Source organism: Schistocerca serialis, chromosome 12 (genome assembly GCF_023864345.2).
Source record: "Schistocerca serialis cubense isolate TAMUIC-IGC-003099 chromosome 12, iqSchSeri2.2, whole genome shotgun sequence".
NCBI lineage: Eukaryota > Metazoa > Arthropoda > Insecta > Orthoptera > Acrididae > Schistocerca > Schistocerca serialis.
This window is the reverse complement of record NC_064649.1, coordinates 170,758,385-170,776,997: the sequence shown is the minus strand read 5'-3', so window position 1 is coordinate 170,776,997 and position 18,613 is coordinate 170,758,385.

Here is an 18,613-nt window from a genome sequence, read left to right as displayed (position 1 = left end):
TTCCTGTGAGACCAGTTTAGATTCCGATGCTTCACTTCAGGTTTACTGTATCCCTTGGACCTTCTTATTGATGATCAAACACAGAAATTGCATCGGAATTAAGTACAAAAGGCACAATGCCGACTTAAGTACAAGAAGACTGACTCTTCTTAGTGTCTATGTTATGAACCTTTCCTTTGAGACCAGTTTTAGATTCCGATGCTTCGCTTCAAGTTTATTGTATCCCTTGGACCTTCGTATTGACGATGAAGCACAGAAATTGCATCGGAATTACATACAAAAGGCACAATGGAGACTTAAGTACGAGAAGACTGACTCTTCTTACTGTCTATGTTTCGAACCTTTCCTGTTAGACCAATTTTAGATTCCTATGCTTCACTTCAGGTTTTCTGTATCCCTTGGACCTTCTTACTGACGATGAAACACAGAAATTGCATCGGAATTAAATACAAAGGGAACGATGCCGTCTTAAATACAAGAGGACTGACTCTTCTTACATTCTATGATTTAAGCCTTTCCCGTAAGACCAGTTTTAGATATCGATGCTTCACTTCAGGTTTACTGTATCCCTTGGACCTTTTTATTGACGATGAAACACAGAAATTGCATCAGAATTAAATACAAATGGCACAATGCCGATTGAAGTACAAGAAGACTTACTCTTCTTACTGTCTATGCTTTGAACCTTTCCTGTTAGACCAGTTTTAGATTCCGATGCTTCACTTCAGGTTTATTGTATCCCTTGGACCTTCGTATTGACGATGAAGCACGAAAATTGCATCGGAATTACATACAAAAGGCACAATGGCGACTTAAGTAAAAGAAGACTGCCTCTTCTTAGTGTCTATGTTTTGAACATTCGCTGTGTGACTGGTTTATATTCCGATGCTTCACTTCAGGTTTACTGTATCACTTGGACCTTTTTATTGACGATGAAATACAGAAATTGCATCGGAATCAAATACAAAAGAACGATGCCGAATTAAGTAACAGAGGACTAACTCTTCTTACATTCTATGATCTGAGCCTTTCCTGTGAGACCAGTTTTAGATATCGATGTTACACTTCAGGTTTACTGTATCCCTTGGACGTTCTTATTGACGATGAAATACAGTAATTGCATCGGAATTATATACAAACGGCATAATGCCGACATAAGTACAAGAAGACTGATTCTGCCTACTGTATATGTTTTGAGCCTTTCCTGTGAGACAAGTTTTAGATTCCGATGCTTCACATGAGGTTTACTGTATCCCTTGGACCTTCCGATTTACAATGAAACACAGAAATTGCATCGGAATTAAATATAAATGGCACAATGCCGTCTTAAGTACAAGAAGACTGACACTTCTTACTGTCTATGTTTTTAACCTTTCCTGTGAGACCAGATTTAGATTAAGATGGTTCACTTCAGGTTTACTGTATCGCTTGGACCTTCCCATTGACGATGAAACACAGAAATTGCTTCGGAATTAAATACAAAAATCACAATGGCGAATTAAGTACAAGAAGACTGACTCATATTACTGTCTATGTTTTGAACCTCTTTTGTGAGACGAGTTTTAGATTCCGAAGCTTCACGTCTTGTTTACTGTATCCGTTTGACCTTCTTATTGACAATGAAACACAGATATTGCATCGGAATTAAATGCAAAAGGCACAATGGCGACTTAAGTACACGAAGACTGACTCTTCTTAGTGTCTATGTTTTGAACCTTTCGTGTGTGACCACTTTAGATTCCTATGCTTCACTTCAGGATTACTGTATCCATTGGACCTTCTTATTGGCGATGAAACACAGAAATTGCATTGCAATTAAATACAAAATTAACGATGCCGACATAAGTACAAGAGAACTGACTCTTCTTACATTCTATGATTTGAGCCTTTCGTGTGAGACCAGTTTTAGATTCCGATGTTACACTTCAGGTTTACTGTATCCCTTGGAACTTCTTACTGACGATGAAGCACAGAAATTGCATCGGAATTAACTACAAAAGGCACAATGGGGACTTAAGTACAAGAAGACTGACTCTTCTTAGTGTCAATGTTTTGAACCTATCCTGTGAGACCAGTTTAGATTCCGATGCTTCACTTCAGGTTCACTGTATCATTTGGACCTTTTTATTGACGATGAAACACAGAAATTGCATCGGAATTAAATACAGAAGGAACGATGCCGACTTAAGTAGAAGAGGACTGACTCCTCTTAGATTCTATGATTTGAGCCTTTCCTGTGAGACCTGTTTTTGATATAGATGCTTCACTTCAGGTTTACTGTACCCTTGGACGTTCTTTTTGGCGATGAAACACAGAAATTTCATGGGATTTAAATGCAAAAGGTACAATGCCGACTTATATACAAGAAGATTGACTCTTCTTTCTGTGTATGTTTCGAACCTTTGCTGTTAGACCAATTTTAGATTCCGATTCTTCACTTCAGGTTTTCTGTATCCCTTGGATCTTCTTACTGACGATTAAACAGAGAAATTGCATCGGAATTAAATACAAAAGGAATGATGCCGACTTAAAAACCAGAGGACTCTTCTTACATTCTATGATTTGAGCTTTTCCAGTGAGACCAGTTTTAGATATCGATGCTTCACTTTACGTTTACTGTATCCCTTGGACCTTTTTATTGACGATGATACACAGAAATTGCATCCGAATTAAATTCAAATGGCACAATGCCGTCTTAAGAACAAGAAGACTGACTCTTCTTACTGTCTATGTTTTGACCTTTCCGCTGAGACCAGTTTTAGATTCCGATGCTTCACTTCAGGTTTACTGTATCCCTTGGGCCTTCTTATTGACAATGAAACACAGAAATTGCATCGGAATTCAATTCAAATGGAGCAATGCCGTCTTAAGTACAAGAGGACTGACTCTTCTTACGTTCTATGATTTGAACCTTTCCTGTGAGACCAGTTTTGGATGTCGATGGTTCACTTGAGGTTTACTGTATCCCTTGGACCTTCTAATTGACGATGAAACACAGAAATTGCATCGGAATTAAACACAAAAGGCACAATGCCGATTGAAATACAAGAAGACTGACTCTTCTTACTCTCTATGCTTTGAACCTTTCCTGTGAGACCAGTTTCAGATTCTGATGCTTCACTTCAGGTTTATTGTATCCCTTGGACCTTCGTATTGACGATGAAGCACAGAAATTGCACCGGAATTACATACAAAAGCCACAATAGCGACTTAAGTACAAGAAGACTGACTCTTCTTAGTGTCCATGTTTTGAACCTTTCCTGTGAGACCAGTTTAGATTCCGATGCTTCTCTTCAGGTTTACTGTATCCCTTGGACCTTCTTATTGACAATTAAACACTGAAATTGCATCGGAATTAAATACAAATGGCACAATCCCGTCTTAAGTACAAGAAGACTGACTCTTCTCACTGTGTATGTTTTGACATTTCCTGTGAGACCAGTTTTAGATTCCGATGCTTCACTTCAGGTTTACTGTATCCCTTGGACCCTCTTATTGACGATTAAACACAGAAATAGCATCGGAATTAAGTACAAGAGGCACAATGCCGACTTAAGTACAAGAAAACTGACTCTTCTTACTGTCTATGTTTTGATCCTTTCCTGTGAGACAAGTTATAGATTACGATGCTTCACGTAGGATTACTGTATCCCTTGGATCTTCGTATTGACGATGAAGCACAGAATTTGCATCGGAATTAAGTACAAAAGGCACAATGGCGACTTAAGTACACGAAGACTGACTCTTCTTAGTGTCTATGTTTTGAATCTTTCCTTTGAGACCAGTTTTAGATTCCGATGCTTCGCTTCAGGCTGATTGTATCCCTTGGACCTTCCTATTCACGATGAAGCACAGAAATTGCATCGGAATTACATTCAAAATGCACAATTTCGATTAAAGTACGAGAAGACTGACTCTTCTTAGTGTCTATGTTTTGAACCTTTCGTGTGAGACCAGTTTAGATTCCGATGCTTCATTTCAGGATTACTGTCTCCCTTGGACCTTCTTATTGACAATGAAACACAGAAATTGCATCGGAATTAAATACAATAGGAACGAAGCCGACTTAAGTAGAAGTGGACTGACTCCTCTTTCATACTATGATTTGAGCCTTTCCTGTGAGACCAGTTTTAGATATCGATGCTACACTTCAGGTTTACTGTATCCCTTGGACGATCTTATTGACGATGAAACACAGAAATTGCGTGGGATTTAAATACAAAAGGCACAATGCCGACTTAAATATAAGAAGACTGACTCTTCTTACTGTGTATGTTTCGAACCTTTCCTGTTAGAACAATTTTGGATTCCGATACTTCACTTCAGGTTTTCTGTATTCCTTGGATCTTCTTACTGACGATTAAACACAGAAATTGCATCGGAATTAAATACAAAAGGAACGACGCCGACTTAAAAACAAGAGGACTGACTCCTCTTACATTCTATGATTTCAGCTTTTCCAGTGAGACCAGTTTTAGATATCGATGCTTCACTTTAGGTTTACTGTATCCCTTGGACCTTTTTATTGACGATCAAACACTGAAATTGCATCGGAAATAAATACAAAAGCCACAATGCCAGTTGAAGTACAAGAAGACTGATTTTTCTTACTGTCAAGGTTTTGAACCTTTCCTGTGAGACCAGTTTAGATTCCGATGCTTCACTTCAGGTTTACTGTAGCCCTTGGACCTTCTTATTGACGATCAAACACAGAAATTGCATCGGAATTAAATACAAAAGGCACAATGCCGACTTAAGTACAAGAGGACTGACTTCTCTTACATTCTATGATTTGAGCCTTTCCTATGAGACCAGTTTTAGATATCGATGCTTCACTTCAGGTTTTCTGTATCCCTTGGACCTTCTTATTGACGATGAAACACAGAAATTGCATCGGAATTACATGCAAAAGGCACAATGGCGACTTAAGTACGAGAAGACTGACTCCTCTTACTGTCTATGTTTCGAACCTTTCCTGTTAGACCAATTTTAGATTCCGATGCTTCACTTCAGGTTTTCTGTATCCCTTGGACCTTCTTACTGCGGATGAAACACAGAAATTGCATCGGAATTAAATACAAAGGGTACGATGCCGACTTAAATACAAGAGGACTGACTCTTCTTACATTCTATGATTTAAGCCTTTCCTGTGAGACCAGTTTTAGATATCGATGCTTCACTTCAGGTTTACTGTATCCCTTGGACCCTTTTATTGACGATGAAACACAGAAATTGCATCAGAATTAAATACAAATGGCACAATGCCGATTGAAGTACAAGAAGACTGACTCTTCTTACTGTCTATGCTTTGAACCTTTCCTGTTAGACCAGTTTTAGATTCCGATGCTTCACTTCATGTTTATTGTATCCCTTGGACCTTCGTTTTGACGATGAAGCACGAAAATTGCATCGGAATTACATACAAAAGGCACAATGGCGACTTAAGTAAAAGAAGACTGACTCTTCTTAGTGTCTATGTTTTGAACATTCGCTGTGAGACCAGTTTTAGATTCCGATGCTTCACATCAGGTTTACTGTATCCCTTGGACCATCCGATTGACAATAAAACACAGAAATTGCATTGGAATTAAATACAAATGGCACAATGCCGTCTTAAGTACAAGAAGACTGACACTTCTTACTGTCTATGTTTTGAACCTTTCCTGTGAGACCAGATTTAGATTCCGATGCTTCACTTCAGGTTTACTGTATCGCTTGAACCTTCTCATTGACGATGAAACACAGAAATTGCTTCGGAATTAAATACAAAAGGCACAATGGCGAATTAAGTACAAGAAGACTGACTCTTTTTACTGTCTATGCTTTGTACCTCTTTTGTTATACGAGTTTTAGATTCCGATGCTTCACATCTTGTTTACTGTATCCGTTGGACCTTCTTATTGACAATGAAACACAGATATTGCATCGGAATTAAATACAAAAGGCACAATGCCGACTTAAGTACAAGAGGACTGACTTCTCTTACATTCTATGATTTGAGCCTTTCCTGTGAGAGCAGTTTTAGATATCGATGCTTCACTTCAGGTTTTCTGTATCCCTTGGACCTTCTTATTGAGGATGAAACACAGAAATTGGATCGAAATTAAATACAAAAGGCACAACGCCGACTTAAGTACAAGAAGACTGCCTTTTCTTACTGTCTACGTTTTGAACCTTTCCTGTGAGACAAGTTTTAGATTCCGATGCTTCACTTCAGGTTTACTGTATACCTTGGATCTTCTTACTGACGATGAAGCACAGAAATTGCATCGGAATTAAATACAAAAGGCACAATGGGGACTTAAGTACAAGAAGACTGACTCTTCTTAGTGTCAATGTTTTGTACCTATCCTGTGAGACCAGTTTAGATTCCGATGCTTCACTTCAGGTTTACTGTATCCCTTGGACCTTCGTATTGACGATGAAGCACAGAAATTGCATCGGAATTAAATACAAAATGCACAATGGCGACTTAAGTACAAGAAGACTGACTCTTCTTAGTGTCTATGCTTTGAACCTTTCCTTTGAGACCAGTTTTAGATTCCGGTGCTTCGCTTCAGGTTTATTGTATCCCTTGGACCTTCGTATTGACGATGAAGCACAGAAATTGCATCGGAATTACATACAAAAGGCACAATGGAGACTTAAGTACGAGAAGACTGACTCTTCTTACTGTCTATGCTTCGAACCTTTCCTGTCAGACCAATTTTAGATTCCTATGCTTCACTTCAGGTTTTCTGTATCCCTTGGACCTTCTTACTGACGATGAAACACAGAAATTGCATCGGAATTAAATACAAAGGGAACGATGCCGTCTTAAATACAAGAGGACTGACTCTTCTTACATTCTATGATTTAAGCCTTTCCTGCAAGACCAGTATTAGATATCGATGCTTCACTTCAGGTTTACTGTATCCCTTGGACCTTTTTATTGACGATGAAACACAGAAATTGCATCAGAATTAAATACAAATGGCACAATGCCGATTGAAGTACAAGAAGACTTACTCTTCTTACTGTCTATGCTTTGAACCTTTCCTGTTAGACCAGTTTTAGATTCCGATGCTTCACTTCAGGTTCATTGTATCCCTTGGACCTTCGTATTGACGATGAAGCACGAAAATTGCATCGGAATTACATACAAAAGGCACAATGGCGACTTAAGTAAAAGAAGACTGACTCTTCTTAGTGTCTATGTTTTGAACATTCGCTGTGTGACTGGTTTATATTCCGATGCTTCACTTCAGGTTTACTGTATCACTTGGACCTTTTTATTGACGATGAAATACAGAAATTGCATCGGAATTAAATACAAAAGAACGATGCCGACTTAAGTACAAGAGGACTAACTCTTCTTACATTCTATGATCTGAGCCTTTCCTGTGAGACCAGTTTTAGATATCGATGCTACACTTCAGGTTTACTGTATCCCTTGGACCTTCCGATTTACAATGAAACACAGAAATTGCATCGGAATTAAATACAAATGGCACAATGCCGTCTTAAGTACAAGAAGACTGACACTTCTTACTGTCTATGTTTTGAACCTTTCCTGTGAGACGAGTTTTAGATTCCGATGATTCACTTCAGGTTTACTGTATCCCTTGGAATTCATATTGACGATGAATCACAGAAATTGCAACGGAATTAAATACAAAAGTCACATGTCGACTTAAGTACAAGATGCCTGACTCTTTTTACTGTCTATGTTTTGAACCTCTTTTGAGAGACCAGTTTTAGATTCCGATGCTTCACTTCCGGTTTACTGTATCCGCTGGACCATCTTATTGACAATGAAACACCAATATTGCATCGGAATTAAATACAAAAGGCACAATGCCGACTTAAGTACAAGAGGACTGACTCCTCTTGCATTCTATGATTTGAGCCTTTCCTGTGAGACCAGTTTTAGATATCGATGCTTCATCTCAGGTTTTCTGTATCCCTTGGACCTTCTTATTGACGATGAAACACAGAAATTGGGTCGGAATTAAATACAAAAGGCACAATGCCGATTGAAGTACTAGAAGACTGAATCTTCTTACTGTGTATGTTTTGAACCTTTCCTGTGAGACCAGTTATAGATTCCGATGATTCACTTCAGGTTTACTGTATCCCTTGGACCTTCTTATTGACGATGAATCACAGAAACTGCAACGGAATTAAATACAAATGTCACAATGCCGACTTAAGTACAAGAAGACTGACTCTTTTTACTGTCTATGTTTTGAACCTCTTTTGTGAGACCAGTTTTAGATTCCGATGCTTCACTTCCGGTTTACTGTATCTGGTGGACCTTCTTATTGACAATGAAACACAGATATTGCATCGGAATTAAATACAAAATGCACAATGCCGACTTAAGTACAAGAGGACTGACTCCTCTTGCATTCTATGATTTGAGCCTTTCCTGTGAGACCAGTTTTAGATATCTATGCTTCACTTCATTTTTTCTGTATCCCTTGGACATTCTTATTGACGATGAAACACAGAAATTGGATCGGAATTAAATACAAAAGGCACTACGCCGACTTAAGTAAAGGGAGACTGCCTCTTCTTACTGTCTATGTTTTGAACCTTTCCTGTGAGACAAGTTTGAGAGTCCGATGCTTCAATTCACGTTTACTGTATCGCTTGGACGTTCGTATTGACGATGAAGCACAGAAATTGCATCGGAGTTAAACACAAAAGTCACAATGCCGACTTAAGTACAAGAAGACTGATTCTTCTCAGTGTCTATGTTTTGAACCTTTCCTGTGAGACCAGTTTAGATTTCGATGCTTCACTTCAAGTTTACTGTATCCCTTGGACCTTCGTATTGACGATGAAGCACAGAAATTGCATCAGAATTAAATACAAAAGGCACAATGCCGACTTAAGTACAAGAAGACTGATTCTTCTCAGTGTCTATGTTTTGAACCTTTCCTGTGAGACCAGTTTAGATTTCGATGCTTCACTTCAAGTTTACTGTATCCCTTGGACCTTCGTATTGACGATGAAGCACAGAAATTGCATCAGAATTAAATACAAAAGACACAATGCCGTCTTAAGTAAAAGAAGACTGACTCTTCTTACTGTCTATGCTTGAACCTTTCCTGTGAGACCATTTCTAGAATCCGATGTTTAACTTCAGGTTTATTGTATCCCTTGGACCTTCGTATTGACGATGAAGCACAGAAATTGCATCGGAATTACATACAAAAGGCACAATGGCGACTTAAGTACATGAAGACTGACTCTTCTTAGTATCTATGTTTTAAACCTTTCCTGTGAGACCAGTTTTGATTCCGATGCTTCATTTCAGGTTTACTATATCCCTTGGACCTTCTTATTGACGATGAAACACTGAAATTACATCGGAATTAAATTCAAAAGGCACAATGTCGACTTAAGTACAACAAGACTGACTCTTCTTACTGTATATGATTTGAGCCATTCCTGTGAGACCAGTTTAAGGTTCCGATGTTTCACTTCAGGTTTACTGTATCCCTTGGACCTTCTTATTGACGATGAAACACAGAAATATCATCAGAATTAAATACAAAAGACACAATGCCGTCTTAAGTACAAGGAGACTGACTCTTCTTACTGGCTATAATTAGAACATTTACTGTAAGACTAGTTTTAGATTCTGATGCTTCACTTCAGGTTTACTGTATCCCTTGGACCTTCTTATTGACGATGAAACACAGAAATTGGATCGGAATTAAATACAAAAGGCACAACGCCAACTTAAGTACAAGACAGCCTCTTCTTACTGTCTATGTTTTGAACCTTCCCTGTGAGAGAAGTTTCGGATTCCGATGCTTCATCTCAGGTTTACTGTATCGCTTGGACGTTCGTATTGACGACGAAGCACAGAAATTGCATCGGAATAGAACACAAAAGGCACAATGCCGACTTAAGTGCAAGAAGACTGACTCTTCTCGGTGTCTATGTTTTGAACCTTTCCTGTGAGCACAGTTTAAATTCCGATGCTTCACTTCAGGTATACTGTATCCCTTGGACCTTCGTATTGACGATGAAGCACAGAAATTGCATCGGAATTAAATACAAAAGGCACAATGGCGACCTAAGTACAAGAGGACTGACTCTTCTTACATTCTATGATTTGAGCCTTTCCTGTGGGACCAGTTTTAGATATCGATGCTTCCCTTCAGGTTTACTGTATCCCTTGGACCTCCGTATTGACGATGAAACACAGAAATTGCATCGGAACTAAATACAAAAGGCACAATCCCGATTGAAGTACAAGAAGACTGACTCTTCTTACTGTCTATGTTTTGAACCTTTCCTGTGAGACCAATTTTAGATTCCAATGCTTCACTTCAGGATTACTGTATCCCTTGGAGCTTCTTATTAACAATGAAATACAGAAATTGCACAGGAATTAAAAACAAATGGCACAATCCCGATTTAAGTATAAGAAGACTGACTCTTCTTACTGTCGATGCTTTGAACCTTTCCTGTGAGACCAGTTTTAGATTCCGATGCTTCACTTCTGGTTTACTGTATCGCTTGGACCTTCCTACTGACGATGTAACACAGAAATTGCATCGGAATAAAATACAAAATGCACAATGCCAACTTAAGTACTAGAAGACTGACTCTTCTTACTGTCTATGATTTGAAACATTCCTTTGAGACGAGTTTTTGATTCTGATGCTTCACTTCAGGGTTACTGCATCTCTTGGACCTTCATATTGACGATGAACCACAGAAATTGCATCGGCATGAAAATCAAAAGGCACAATGCCCACTTAAGTACAAGAAGACTGACTCTTCTTACTGTCTATGTTTTGAGCCTTTCCTGTGAGACCACTTTTAGATTGCGATGCTTCACTTTAGGTTTACTGTGTCTCTTGGCACTTCTTATTGACGATTTAACACAGAAATTGCATCGGAAATAAATACAAAACGTAATTTGTCGACTTAAGTACAAGAGGACTGACTCTTCTTACATTCTATGATTTGAGCCTTTTCTTTGAGACCAGTTTTAGATATCGATGCATCACTTCAGGTTTACTGTATCGCTTGGACCTTCTTATTGACAATCAAACACTGAAATTGCATCGGAATTAAATACAAAAGGCACAATGCCGACTTAAGTACAAGAAGACTGACTCTTCTTACTGTCTATGTTTTGAACCTTCCTCTGGGACCAGTTTTAGAATCCGATGCTTCACTTCATTTTTACTGAATCGCTTGGACCTACGGAGTGACGATGAAGCACAGAAATGGCATCGGAATTAAATACAAAAGGAAGAATGCCGACTTAAGTACAAGAAGACTGACTCTTCCCAGTGGCTATGTTTAGAACCTTTCCTGTGAGACCAGTTTAGATTCCGATGCTTCACTTCAGGTTTACTGTATCCCTTGGACCTTCGTATTGACGATGAAGCACAGAAATTGCATCGTAATTAAATACAAAAGGCACAATGGCGAAGTAAAAACAAGAAGACTGACTCTTCTTAGTGCCTATGTTTTGAACCTTTCCTGTGAGACCAGTTAAGATTCCGATGCTTCACTTCAGGTTTACTGTATCACTTGGACCTTCTTATTGAAGATAAAATACAGGAATTGCATCGGAATTAAATACAAAAGGCACAATGCCGACTTAAGTACAAGTGGACTGACTCTTCTTTCATTCTATGATTTGAGCCTTTCCTGTGAGACCAGTTTTAGATATCGATGCTTCACTTCAGATTTAGTGTGTCTCTTGGACCTTCTTATTGACGATGAAACACAGAAATTGGATCGGAATTAAATACAAAAGGCACAATGCCGACTTACGTACAAGAAGACTGCCTCTTCTTACTGTCTATGTTTTGAACCTTTCCTGTGAGATAAGTTTTAGATTCTGATGCTTCACTTCAGGTTTACTGTATCGTTTGGACCTTCGGATTGACTATGAAGCACAGAAATTGCATCGGAATTAAATACAAAAGGCACAATGCCGACTTAAGTACAAGAAGACTGACTCTTCTTACTGTCTACGTTTTGAACCTTCCTCTGGGACCAGTTTTAGAATCCGATGCTTCACTTCATTTTTACTGAATCGCTTGGACCTTCGTATTGACGATGAAACACAGAAATTGCATCGGAATTAAATAGAAAATTCACAATGCCGACTTAAGTACAAGTGCACTGACTCTTCTTTCATTCTATGATTTGAGCCTTTCCTGTGAGACCAGTTTTAGATATCGATGCTTCACTTCAGATTTAGTGTGTCACTTGGACCTTCTTATTGACGATGAAACACAGAAATTGGATCGGAATTAAATACAAAAGGCACAATGCCGACTTACGTACAAGAAGACTGCCTCCTCTTACATTCTATGATTTGAGCCTTTGCTGTGAGACCAGTTTTAGATATCGATGCTTCACTTCAGGTTTACTGCATTTCTTGGACCTTCTGTTTGACGATGAAACACAGAAATTCCATCGGAATTTAATACAAAAGGCACAATGCCGACTTAAGTATAAGAAGACTGACTCTTCTTACCGTATATGTTTTGACCCTTTCCTGTGAGACTAGTTTTAGGTTCCGATGTTTCACATCAGGTTTACTGTATCCCTTGGATCTTCTTATTGACGATGAAACACAGAAATTGCTTCGGAATTAAATACAAAAGGCACAATGCCGATTCAAAAACAAGAAGAATGACTTTTCTTACTGTCTATGCTTTGAACCTTTCCTGTGAGACCAGTTTTAGATTCCGATGCTTCACTTCGGGTTTACTGTATCCCTTGGAACTTTTTATTGACGATGAAACACGGAAATTGCACTGGAATTAAATACAAAAGGCACAATGCCGATTGACGTACAAGAAGACTGACTCTTCTTACTGTCTATGCTTGAACCTTTCTTGTGAGACCAGTTCTAGATTCCGATGCTTCACTTCAGGTTTATTGTATCCCTTGGACCTTCGTATTGACGATGAAGCACAGAATTGCATCGGAATTACATACAAAAGGCACAATGGCGACTTAAGTACAAGCGACTGACTCTTCTTACTGTCTATGTAATGAACCCTTCCTGTGGGACCAGTTTAGATTCCGATGCTTCACTTCAGGATAACTGTATCACTTGGACCTTCTTATTGACGATGAAACACAGAAATTGCATCGGATATAATACAAAAGGAACGATGCCGACTTAAGTACAGGAGGACTGACTCTTCTTACATTCTATGATTTGAGCTTTTCCTGTGAGACCAGTTTTAGATATGGATGCTTCACTTCAGGTTGATTGTATCCCTTGGACCTTCTTATTGACGATGAAACACAGAAATTGCATCGGAATTAAAGACAAAAGGCACAATGCCGTTTAAGGTACAAGAGGACTGACTCTTCTTACTGTCTATGTTTGGAACCTTTCCAGTGAGACCAATTTTAGATTCCGATGCTTCACTTCAGGGTTACTGTATCCCTTGGGGCTTCTTATTAACAATGAAACACAGATATTGCATAGGAATTAAAAACAAATGGCACAATCCCGATTTAAATACAAGAAGACTGACTCTTCTTACTGTCGATGCTTTGAACCTTTCCTGTGAGACCAGTTTTAGATTCTGATGCTTCACTTCAGGTTTACTGTATCGCTTGGACCTTCTTACTGACGATGTAACACAGAAATTGCATCGGAATAAAATACAAAATGCACAATGCCGACTTAAGTACAAGAAAACTGACTCTTCTTACTGTCTATGTTTTGAACCTTTCCTGTGAGACAAGTTTTAGATTCCGATGCTTCACTTCATGTTTACTGTATCCCTTGGAACTTTTTATTGACGATGAAACACGGAAATTGCACTGGAATTAAATACAAAAGGCACAATGCCGATTGACGTACAAGAAGACTGACCCTTCTTACTGTCTATGCTTGTACCTTTCCTGTGAGACTAGTTGTAGATTCCGATGGTTCACTTCAGGTTTATTGTATCCCTTGGACCTTCGTATTAACGATGAAGCACAGAAATTGCATCGGAATTACATACAAAAGGCACAATGGCGACTTAAGTTCAAGAAGACTGACTCTTCTTAGTGTCTATGTAATGAACCCTTCCTGTGAGACCAGTTTAGATTCCGATGCTTCACTTCAGGATAACTGTATCACTTGGACCTTCTTATTGACGATGAAACACAGAAATTGCATCGGATATAATACAAAAAGAACGATGCCGACTTAAGTACAGGAGGACTGACTCTTCTTACATTCTATGATTTGAGCTTTTCCTGTGAGACCAGTTTTAGATATGGATGCTTCACTTCAGGTTGATTGTATCCCTTGGACCTTCTTATTGACGATGAAACACAGAAATTGCATCGGAATTAAATACAAAAGGCACAATGCCGTTTAAGGTACAAGAGGACTGACTCTTCTTACTGTCTATGTTTGCAACCTTTCCAGTGAGACCAATTTTAGATTCCGATGCTTCACTTCAGGATTACTGTATCCCTTGGGGCTTCTTATTAACAATGAAACACAGATATTGCATAGGAATTAAAAACAAATGGCACAATCCCGATTTAAATACAAGAAGACTGACTCTTCTTACTGTCGATGCTTTGAACCTTTCCTGTGAGACCAGTTTTAGATTCTGATGCTTCACTTCAGGTTTACTGTATCGCTTGGACCTTCTTACTGACGATGTAACACAGAAATTGCATCGGAATAAAATACAAAATGCACAATGCCGACTTAAGTACAAGAAAACTGACTCTTCTTACTGTCTATGTTTTGAACCTTTCCTGTGAGACAAGTTTTAGATTCCGATGTTTCACTTCATGTTTACTGTATCCCTTGGAACTTTTTATTGACGATGAAACACGGAAATTGCACTGGAATGAAATACAAAAGGCACAATGCCGATTGACGTATAAGAAGACTGACCCTTCTTACTGTCTATGCTTGAACCTTTCCTGTGAGACTAGTTGTAGATTCCGATGGTTCACTTCAGGTTTATTGTATCCCTTGGACCTTCGTATTGACGATGAAGCACAGAAATTGCATCGGAATTACATACAAAAGGCACAATGGCGACTTAAGTTCAAGAAGACTGACTCTTCTTAGTGTCTATGTAATGAACCCTTCCTGTGAGACCAGTTTAGATTCCGATGCTTCACTTCAGGATAACTGTATCACTTGGACCTTCTTATTGACGATGAAACACAGAAATTGCATCGGAAATAAATACAAAAGGAACGATGCCGACTTAAGTACAGGAGGACTGACTCTTCTTACATTCTATGATTTGAGCTTTTCCTGTGAGACCAGTTTTAGATATGGATGCTTCACTTCAGGTTGATTGTATCCCTTGGACCTTCTTATTGACGATCAAACACAGAAATTGCATCGGAATTAAATACAAAAGGCACAATGCCGTTTAAGGTACAAGAGGGCTGACTCTTCATACTGTCTATGTTTGGAACCTTTCCAGTGAGACCAATTTTAGATTCCGATGCTTCACTTCAGGATTACTGTATCCCTTGGAGCTTCTTATTAACAATGAAACACAGATATTGCATAGGAATTAAAAACAAATGGCACAATCCCGATTTAAATACAAGAAGACTGACTCTTCTTACTGTCGATGCTTTGAACCTTTCCTGTGAGACCAGTTTTAGATTCTGATGCTTCACTTCAGGTTTACTGTATCGCTTGGACCTTCTTACTGACGATGTAACACAGAAATTGCATCGGAATAAAATACAAAATGCACAATGCCGACTTAAGTACAAGAAAACTGACTCTTCTTACTGTCTATGTTTTGAACCTTTCCTGTGAGACAAGTTTTAGATTCCGATGTTTCACTTCATGTTTACTGTATCCCTTGGAACTTTTTATTGACGATGAAACACGGAAATTGCACTGGAATGAAATACAAAAGGCACAATGCCGATTGACGTACAAGAAGACTGACCCTTCTTACTGTCTATGCTTGAACCTTTCCTGTGAGACTAGTTGTAGATTCCGATGGTTCACTTCAGGTTTATTGTATCCCTTGGACCTTCGTATTGACGATGAAGCACAGAAATTGCATCGGAATTACATACAAAAGGCACAATGGCGACTTAAGTTCAAGAAGACTGACTCTTCTTAGTGTCTATGTAATGAACCCTTCCTGTGAGACCAGTTTAGATTCCGATGCTTCACTTCAGGATAACTGTATCACTTGGACCTTCTTATTGACGATGAAACACAGAAATTGCATCGGAAATAAATACAAAAGGAACGATGCCGACTTAAGTACAGGAGGACTGACTCTTCTTACATTCTATGATTTGAGCTTTTCCTGTGAGACCAGTTTTAGATATGGATGCTTCACTTCAGGTTGATTGTATCCCTTGGACCTTCTTATTGACGATCAAACACAGAAATTGCATCGGAATTAAATACAAAAGGCACAATGCCGTTTAAGGTACAAGAGGGCTGACTCTTCATACTGTCTATGTTTGGAACCTTTCCAGTGAGACCAATTTTAGATTCCGATGCTTCACTTCAGGATTACTGTATCCCTTGGAGCTTCTTATTAACAATGAAACACAGATATTGCATAGGAATTAAAAACAAATGGCACAATCCCGATTTAAATACAAGAAGACTGACTCTACTTACTGTCGATGCTTTGAACCTTTCCTGTGAGACCAGTTTTAGATTCCGATGCTTCACTTCAGGTTTACTGTATCGCTTGGACCTTCTTACTGACGATGTAACACAGAAATTGCATCGGAATAACATACAAAATGCACAATGCCGACTTAAGTACAAGAAAACTGACTCTTCTTACTGTCTATGCTTGAACCTTTCCTGTGAGACTAGTTCTAGATTCCGATGTTTCACTTCAGGTTTATTGTATCCCTTGGACCTTCGTATTGACGATGAAGCACAGAAATTGCATCGGAATTACATACAAAAGGCACAATGGCGACTTAAGTTCAAGAAGACTGACTCTTCTTCGTGTCTATGTAATGAACCCTTCCTGTGAGACCAGTTTAGATTCCGATTCTTCACTTCAGGATAACTGTATCACTTGGACCTTCTTATTGACGATGAAACACAGAAATTGCATCGGAAATAAATACAAAAGGAACGATGCCGACTTAAGTACAGGAGGACTGACTCTTCTTACATTCTATGATTTGAGCTTTTCTTGTGAGACTAGTTTTAGATATGGATGCTTCACTTCAGGTTGATTGTATCCCTTGGACCTTCTTATTGACGATGAAACACAGAAATTGCATCGGAATTTAATACAAAAGGCACAATGCCGTTTAAAGTACAAGAGGACTGACTCTTCTTACTGTGTATGTTTTGAACCTTTCCTGTGAGACCAATTTTAGATTCCGATGCTTCACTTCAGGAGTACTGTATCCCTTGGAGCTTCTTATTAACAATGAAACACAGAAATTGCATAGGAATTAAAAACAAATGGCACAATGACGACTTAAGTACAAGAAGACTGCCTCATCTTACTGTCTATATTTTGAGGCATTCCTGTGAGCCAGTTTTAGATTCCGATTCTTCGCTTCAGGTTTAACGTATCCCTTGGACCTTCTTATTGCCGATGAAACACAGAAATTGCATCGGAATTAAATACAAAAGGCAAAATGCCGACTTAAGTACAAGAAGACTGACTCTTCGTACTGTCTACGTTTTGAACCTTTCCTGTGAGGCCAGTTCTAGTTTCCAATTCTGCACTTCAGGTTTATTGTATACCTTGGACCTTCTTGTTGACGATGAAACACAGAAATTGCATCGGAATTAAATACAAAAGGCACAATGCCGATTAAAGTGCAAGAGGACTGACTCTTCTTACTGTCTATGTTTTGAACCTTTCCTGTGAGACCAGTTTTAGATTCCGATGCTTCACTTCAGGTTTACTGTATCCCTTGGACCTTCTTATTAACAATGAAACACAGAAATTGCGTCGGAATTAAATACAAAAGGCACAATGCCGACTTAAGTACAAGAAGACTGACTCTTCATACTGTCTATGTTTTGAACTTTCCTCTGGGACCAGTTTTAGAATCCGATGCTTCACTTCAGGTTTACTGTGCCCCTTGGACCTTCTTATTGACGATGAAACATAGAAATTGCATCGGAAATAAATACAAAATGCACAATGTTGACTTAAGTACTAGAGGACTGACTCGTCTCACATTCTATGATTTGAGTCTTTCCTGTGAGACCAATTTTAGATATCGATGCTTCACTTCAGGTTTACTGTATCCCTTGGATCTCGTTATTGACGATGAAACACGGAAATTGCATCGGAATTGAATACAAAAGCACAATGCCGGATGAGAAGACTGACTATTTTTACTGTCTATGTTTTGAACCTTTCCTGTGAGACCAGTTTTAGATTCTGATGCCTCACTTCAGGTTTAGTGTATCTTTTGGACCTTCTTATTGACGATGAAACACAGAAGTTGCATCGGAATAAATACAAAAAGAACGATGCCGACTTAAGTACAAGAAGACGGACTCTTCTTACATTCTTGATTTGAGCCTTTCCTATGAGACCAGTTATAGATATCGATGCTTCACTTCAGGTTTATTGTATCCCTTGGACTTTCTAATTGACGATGAAACACAGAAATTGCATTG